Source organism: Apteryx rowi, unplaced genomic scaffold (genome assembly GCF_003343035.1).
Source record: "Apteryx rowi isolate R43461 unplaced genomic scaffold, aptRow1 scaffold_45, whole genome shotgun sequence".
Classification (NCBI taxonomy): Eukaryota; Metazoa; Chordata; class Aves; order Apterygiformes; family Apterygidae; genus Apteryx; species Apteryx rowi.
The window spans coordinates 2,379,755-2,388,363 of NW_020450705.1; positions in this window are offsets into that span (position 1 = coordinate 2,379,755).

The window sequence follows — 8,609 nt, forward strand, 5'->3', positions numbered from 1 at the left end:
AAGTGATTGTGACAATTTGCACCCCCTGGAACAAACTACAATCTCCATATACACCAACAAGTGTATGCTTATATTTATTTTTCCTATCTGAAATATCAACTGGCTTGATCAGAAGCAGAAAGCAGGTTTTTCAGCAAGTTTCAGAGAACAGATTGTAGACATCAAATACTCAGATGCTTTCAAAAGTGGCTTTAAAGCTGAGGTCATAATGACTGAGATCTAGAATATATTCTGGCGAGTGATATAACTTAATTAAACTATACAAGTTTTACTGCTGTTTGAAATTTTACGTTACAAAAATAATTCTGTATGAAGGATTCTCAAGGTCCTAAATATAAAGAATGGAAAGAAAAAAAGTACAGCCCACCTAAAATCTCCAAAATAAGTAATCAATCATTACTTTGTGAGAAACTTCTAAAAACAAGAATGTAAACCAAGAGTTGTCAATGGTTCAACTCCAGTGGTCCTCTCCAATCTAAGTGTTTCTAGATTTCTGTTCTCAGGACCTTCTGAAATATCAGGCCCATTTAAAATACCAAGTTAGGCATAAAAACAACACACTTCCCAAGTCGCTTCTAAAAATGTTCTAGAGAGGCAATGCCAGACAAAAGCTTTTCTTCTGTTTTTGCATGGACCCCATGGGGAAAAAAAAATGCTCTTCAACACGACTGATGAAGACTTGAGGGAAATAAGGCCGAACTCCTGTCCTGCCAAGCCACCATACGCAGAAGCTGAGAAGCTTCCTCATAGCGAGATGAGACACAGCTAGGAACCGCAAAGCGCACAGCTCCACGTTTCGCTTGCTGCCCCGCTCGACGGGTCGATAGCCGTCCCTAGCCAACGCTGAATCGCCRCCGGCTGCCCAAGTGGCTCTTTCTAAATTGCTTGTAAACAAGAAAATAAACTAACGCATCTGTAATGAAGCTGTTTCTTTATGTCACCTTGACCGTCTCTTCCAGAGGTGGAACATCTGTGCTGCGGAGTTGCAGGGTGGATGGGGCAGGGGCGGAGGGCAGCACCCCTGCGGCAGCTGTGCCCTGGGTGCAGGTTTGCTCAGCGCTAGGCAGAAAAAAAAAAAAAAAAGGGATTTTCTGGATTTTGGAAATCCTYGGCTGCCGGGTTTTGTTCGACAAAGCGTAAACCACCTCTGGCTTCAGTACGTCGGAAGACGCTCGAGTTGCCAAGGGCTGGTTTTCGTCCCCTCTTCCGCAGAACTAACCCGCCTTCCAAATTCAGAGCATTTTGGCCCAGCAGCAGCCCAGACCCGAACAGCGGCTTCGGCTTGCGCGCTCAGATCGCATGCCATGCTGTACACTGTGCTTTGGCCCGAAAAACAGCAAGCTCAGGGTTGTTTGCGCTCTGGAGATGCCAAAGTGCTTTGGAACCTGTGACTTGGCAGGAGGGCGCTTCCTTGTCTGTTAAAGCAAGTAAATATATTTGCGTAATTCCACCTTGTTTAGAGACAATGGATCAGTTTTACCAGGAACTTTAAGGGCGAAGATGATGGCTTAGTTAAGGAGACTGCTAATCCTCCCCGGACCGACTTTCCACCCCCGAGATGCAGAAGCGGCTGGCGGGTGCATTTTCTGCCGGGGCTTCCCCTGCCCGCCGCCGTGCCGCATCCCCCCGAGCGCCCCCGCAAACCCGTGCTTGCTTTTCAAAATGCACTTTGCAATGCACGCTGCAAGAGCAGGACAGGCAGGGCGGAGAAGGGAGCGCGCTGAAATGGGGAAAGAAAGGTGCGGGCGGAAAYGGGGGGTATGAGAGAGGCAGCGGCAGTGGCGCTTGCTGCAGCCCCCGTCCCCAGCGCAAAGCCTGCGCATCGGTGGCGGGGAAGCGGCTTGATGCTCCCTGAGCCGCGGAAACCTCTGYGGCAGCTCCAGGCCTGCTTGGCAGCAGGAGCGCCGCGGCCGGGACCCTCCACGCGCTCATCCACGCTCCCTGCGAGCRGACGAGAACAGCTTCGCGCGACCCCTCGGTTGAGCCAAATCGCTGCTTTTGCACCGCTAGCGCAAGGCGAAGTGAGTTAATGATTCATCCCACATAGCGCAAATACTTTTGTCTTCATTAATCTCACCCTGTCGCGCAGCTCCGATACCCCCTGCGTTTTCCAGGGAATTTGTTATAACGCTGCCCTTCGCCTGCCGACGGCCGGGCAGCAAAGAGACGGGGCTGAAGATGGCAGCAAAGCTCCTATTTGCTATTTTTGCATTTTATAAAGCTCACGACATGGGGCCGCGCAGGCCAAGGGCAGCCCTTGCCCCCCGGGCTCCCGCGGCTGCGGGGGGGCCCGAACCGACCGTCGYGCGTCAGGGCGTGAGCAACACCCGCGGGCCCGCCAACAGGCACCGCGGCGGGTGTGCCGAGCCGCCCGCGCTCACGTGGCACCGTGCCCGCACCTGCCCGGCCTCTCGGATGCTATTCCTTTAAGGCACAACAGGTGGAAACGCAGGGCCGGAGCAAAGAGGAGTATTTAAAACGGTGCCCGGCGAGCGGCGCGTCCCAGGGAGGCAGGACGGGCACGGAGCGGCCAACGGGTCCGGCGCGTCTCGGAGGGGTCGGTCTGGAAGAGAAGGAGGGACGAGGCGCGAAACAGTCTGCAGGACCAGCCGGGGGTGTAAGTAGYGCTTCCCCCTCGCCCGCCCGAGACGGGAAAGCTCTGCAGGTTTGCAACGGAGAAGGGGAAGCGCGAGGCAGGAGATGCTTTTGGGGCTCTTCCTCATATCTGTGCATAGAGAAGTCGCAGCGTGGGAACGGCTATAAACGCGTTAGTGGGGAGACAGAGATGTATTTTAAAAGAAGGTCAGGAGCGTAGCATCAGGCTTATGGTTTTTATGCTTTCTTCTCTACAGTGACTTTTTAAGCATTTCCTTTCTGCAAAAAGATTATCATCACAATATTTGCATTCAATCTCAAACAGCAAATAAACAACAGATTTTTAGTAAATATTAGTACAGTAATATATATATAGCCTTTTGGATCACCACACTGGGAGATAATCCCGAGGAAACAGATTTGGAGATTTAAGAAGCTGGTACATGGGGTCATAGGGCTAAATCCTCAGTGAGCTCTGAAATGCAACACCAAATTTGTACAGTCAGAAGGTGGTAAACAGATAGAGAGGTGAGCGGGACGTACACAGGATCCTTAAGCAGATAAGAGAAAGCCGGCAGATTCCTTTCAGAGTTATATGACAGCAACTAAAGGGCAGGTTTTTGCACACCAAATTCTTACTCTGCAAAGCAAATGTTCTTACAGGATTATTAATACATTTCATCTGAAGTACAGAGAAAAAAAATGCCACCTAATAGCAATTGTGCTGTTGCTGAAATATGTGCACTGGTGCCATACTTCCATCCATCAGTTTTACTCTACGGTCGGGGCACTACAGTAGGCGCTTTTGGTTACAGCTCCTAAGAACGCTAACAGCACTAAGCTAGAATAATAGTTCAATAGCACTGAAATTGGTTCCCCTTTCCAGCCCGAGAGACAAGAAACAAAGCTGGATACAAATGAACCATAAGAATCCTACCTGGAACGGGACAAGTTAGCGTATGGTGGCATCTAACAGCTTAGAAGAACAGCAGGTTAGGTCATCAGGGCAATCCCAGCGGGAATTTCAGCCATTGCCCTGAGAGTCGCCTTTTTCACGCGTTCTCCAGAATATAGTGCTGCTATAGGACAGTGATGGACTGGGACGTACAAAAATTCTTTGCTAGGGAGATCACAGGTACTGCAGGAATTCTTAAAATCTATTGATTTTGAAGGAAGTCCTGATATTCTTCAACAAAATCTGCCTAGCTGTTTCAGCGTATCACAAAATCAGCACCTGCTATTTATTTATTCTTTCCACATTGTAATGGAGGCATCGATTTGGAACATGAAATATTTATTTTTTTGTATGTGTTCAGGTCAGCTTGATCTTGTATCTTTAAAAAAATCAATTGCTCGTTCGTAACTCCACGAAGGGCAGTGAAAATGTTCTATCCAAGTGGATTGGTGGCTTTTCCCCATCCCACTACAGGCATCTAAAACCCACAAAAGGGCCATCTGTGCAGTGATGGTGATGGATAGTATAAAAATGTAGATAGCCCCAGTACTTCCATATAGCAGAAGATTGTTCCTTGGTGTCCCTCTCCTAGGCACCTTTAGCGCCTCAGTGAATCATGTGTGCAAACGTTCCTCCTCATACTACAACTTCTGACCCTACCGCCCAGCACCGCACGATTACCGCGCAGGTCTACCGCAGTACGCGTCAGCGCGTCTCACTCACGGTGTTAGCAAACATCTCTTCAAAAGGCTTTTGAGGGGGAAAAAAAAAACTATTCCTCCTTTCCCTATGTTATAATTTCTTAAATACTTGAATAATGGTAAACAAGCCACAATATAGGAGGACTCCTAGAACAGGATTACAAGTCTGGCGACCAATTCTTCACATTTCGTTAGTCCCGTAGCGCGTCCTTGACACTGGTCATTGTTAAGAGCAGTAGTTAATAGTTAATGGATTAGACTGTGTTGCTCCCTGGCTAGCTGCACTACGAGCGTACCAATTTCTCAGAGCTCGGCCGCGGAGCCGAGTCGGCAGAATTTGGGAACTGAGCTCCCGCATTTCATACCCACCAAGAGCGGCGGCTTGCTCAGGTTGGCATGACTCTGAGCTCTTTCGCACCATTATAAATCTGAAGATATCCCTCCCCAGGGATATCCCTGGCATGCCAAAGGCATTTCCAGCAACGACGTAAAGGCGCTCGCTGCGGGCTGGGGTCTGTCCTCCCCAGAGCTTTATAAACCCCACCGAAATTTTGCTTTGCCGCTCTGCCTTGACGACACGCAGCGAGGTGTAAGAGCACGGCAGCGTACCAAAAAACCCCCAAAAAAACGGTGTAGGCAACTCATTGTCAACGTGATACTAACAAGACAAAGATATTTAGCCATTATAAGTTGGAAAACAGGAAAAGAGAGGTCATTATGTTGCAAAGGACCTTGTAATTGTTCCATTTGCAGCACTTTTCGCACTCACCCTGGCTTGCAGCGTGTCCTGCTCGCTGAGCTTGGCGCTCGCCCGCGCAGGCCCTGCTGCTGGCTCCCGTGCGGCGCAGGGATGCGCCACGTTCTGCAACGCGCTTGAAAAAACAACAGAGAACAAATGATGGAAACGCGCTGCAAGTTGTAACAAGATTTTATCGACACCCGAACGCTCTACCGCACTCTCGCGCCTTCACGTGCCCGTGCAGTTGCCCTCAAGGGACATTTCACCAGCCGTCCCCAGGCGCGCAGACACGAACAGGCGGCAGCTCAGGCTGAGCRCGAAAATGGGCAAGTGGGGGAAAGTCCCAGGTCCTGCACTTAGTAATGGCCGAATCTTCTGTTTTCTAGAATATAACAACTAAATATTCTTGATTTGTTGGTATTATTTTGTTAATGATCAGCCTATACTGTTTTGTACAACATGTTTCTTTTAAACCCCGGTTGCATTACATACACACAAGCTTGCTACAAACAGCRAGAGAGCAGAGAGCCCCCGCGGCCTGGCAGAGCGGCTCGGCGGCGGGACAACCCCGTCGCCTTGTCCTTGCAAACAGGCCCGGGGTGAAGCCAGAGCGCCCAGGCACTTACGTGCAAAGACGTCCCGTCCGGTGAGTTGAGCTATGGCATTGGCTTTGCGCCGTAGGYCTTCGCAACACCTTATGTGTGGACAGGGATGGGGGATAAGCTGGCAATTCTGATGATGCAAAATGAAAGCAAATTCCACTTCTCAAGAAACAAGGTTTGAGTGATTTCTAAAAAAACAAAGAAAGAGAAAGGACTTCAGTCCCAGTCCACAGCTGGTATAAATCCAAGCAGGATCTCTGTTGCAATAGACAGCGCAGGTCTATGCCAGGAGAGAATGAGGCCTTTCAACTGCGGCAGGGACTTTCCAAACACCAGAGCCGCACACGTACCCATGCCAGCTGCAAGCTTTCCTCATGAGTGCTTCTCTGCTGCTTCTGGGCTGCGAGTGGGAGAACCAGCGCAAGCTTGTTGTACCCTCAGCTTTTTCCCCCTCAGCTTTTTCCCCCTTTACCTATCAAAACCTATTTTAAGCTTAAATTTATAACCACGAGACGCACCGCAGCAGTCTGCGGAGGGGGGTCTGGCAGCGCTGGCCAGCTGAAGCCTGCAAACCCCAAAGAAGGGGGCTCCCGCAAATCATTCCCAACCTGACGGTTCCCACCCCACGGCTTCTCCGTCCTGCACTGCAGACGTGCTCCTCGGAGACACTTTCCCAATGGGAATAATTGGATTCCCCTGTTCTTCCTTGCTTTTTTAATGCGTCAGGTTTTTGAGATGGCATACGGCTTAAAATGCTGGTGCAAAGCGCGGGGATCAGCAGCCCAGAGAGCGAGCCCTCAGCCTGCACGGACAAACGCAGCACGGATCAAACCTCCCAGGTGTCCAGCTCTCCCTTGAGCATTCGGCCTCCGCAAGCCTTGCAGCCCGGCAGCCCTCACCCACCGCGGTCCACGCAAGAGGTCCGATGGCCAGTGTGGCGGCCTGCAGGCGCTTCTGCACCAACTCGTGCAGCTCCATGCATGCAGGCTACCAAACAGGGTCCTGGTGGTCAGTGCTAACGCGCTCAGAGCGGCCCTGGCAGACGTACGCTAGGATTGGGTTTTCCCACGCAGAGAAGTTTCCAGGTCTATCAGTCCTTGGGAACACCGTGGTCTCACTTTCTCGGTCCTTCCTGCTCCGAGAGAAATCAGAAATTCGGTGCAGGAACCTGGGGGTGCAGATTAGCTTCTGTAAGAGGAGAAAGCAGGAGAGACAGGGGCACAAACGGAGGGGAATCCATGCAATTGCACGGCAGCACCAGTAACCCAATGCGACTCAACTCGGAGTCTAAACTAAACATGTGGTGCAGCCCCCGGCAGACGCGGAGCAGGACTGTCAGTTGTTTGTGAAGTCTCTGCAACTATTTCTGTAAGGAGTGCCCAAATTCAGCTTCTCTTGGAAGATTTTGGGAGGACTATAAGGAAGCCTCATGCTTCATGCCAAACACCAAGTCCGGTAGGGACTTAAGGAAAACCCTCCGGACCAGTCATCCCATCAGTGCCTGCTGCAGATTTTTGCACCTTTCTCTGAAGCAGCTGGTGCTGGCAGATACAGAGGGCACGTACAGATACAGTTTTGTATCTGCACRTGAAGCCCAAAATGAAACCTTGCCTCCAATGCCGGCTCCAGGAAAGAGTTCACCAATACATAACAAAAAGCTATTTTTTCTTTTCTCTTTTCTATTCCCCAAAAGCTAGGAGAAAACTGTAAGAGGTCACAGCCAGAGGCAGGGAGGGGTGCAGCCGGAGCGCGCGTGCTTCTCGGCACCTCCCCGGCTTGGCACGGCGGTGCTCCAGCAGGCACCGTCCTTGGGCACGCAGCAGTATACGAGCCCTTCGGCTCCCCCCGCGCGCCCCTTCCGCGTCATAAACTCGCTTCCCAACCGCTCCAGAGATAGCACGGCTAGATACCGGCGCTTGCCTCTGGTCCCAAGCCTCTAGACTTTTTACAGCCCCTGGCAAACATTTGCTGTCCCGTCTGGCCTCTGCCTCTCCTTCCAGCTCGCCTCTGCCTGCAGAAGCATTAACACGAATGAACTGTGCTGCCACTTACTTGCAGTCCCCTTCGCATGAGCGTGACGATCGTTTTCCTCCTCTGGCGCTCTGAGGCTTAAATCTTGTGCTCTGACCACACATGGCAAATCCAGCAGAAAATGCTCTTTAACACCAAAAAAGGAACAAGAGCTCTTTTAACAACAGAATCTCGATAAATTGATCTCTTCCAGCATCTTGAACAGCGCTGGTTTATTGCGGTCCGAGCAGCAAAGCTGGTGCGCACCATTTGCCTGGGCTGGGAAGCGTCATTCTTGCAGAGCACAACCCGCGGCAGACAGCAGAGAGGGGTTTTCCGGCACTATAAGYGAATGGATCAATATGGAAGTACCTGACAGAGGCTTTTACGTAACGGGGTGGCTGTGCTTGCTTGGGCTTGCCATACGCAGGAGGGTTTCCTCCGTTCATTCAGCGAGCGGGGGAAGGATTTTACTAGGTCTGGGAGAACAGGACTGCAGGCAGCGCAGAGGCGGCTTCAGAAGTCACAGAGGTTTGTCACACCCGCACGCACAAACTGTTATTCTCGCATAGCCACAAGTGCACTCARAAAATAAAGATGCAAAAGTCCTTTCATGCTCTTATGCATGCATATGCAGACCTCACTACCCCCGCTCTTGCACACACCTTTCTGGACACAGCTGTATCTTTATTTCTTAAGAGAAACATCCTTTACTACMCGACAGAAAGATGCTATCAGGAACCCAGTAGTGGTCAGTAGATGCTTGCTTGGCAAAGGAACTGGACTAACAGATTATTCAAATCTTGCTAAGAAAGGGAAAAGCTGCACCAGGATCCCTTCCTTTCCCCACCTCTTTGTCACCCACGCGGCAGAGAAAGCGAGCGGGGGGCAGGCAGCGAGGCTGCCATTAGCCATAAGGAGCTGCTGCTAGCAAGGGTCAAACAGCAAGGCCCTTCTTGCGCTGTGTTGTTTGCTTTCTGCAAAGTGGGTTATGTTTGTCTTGCTGG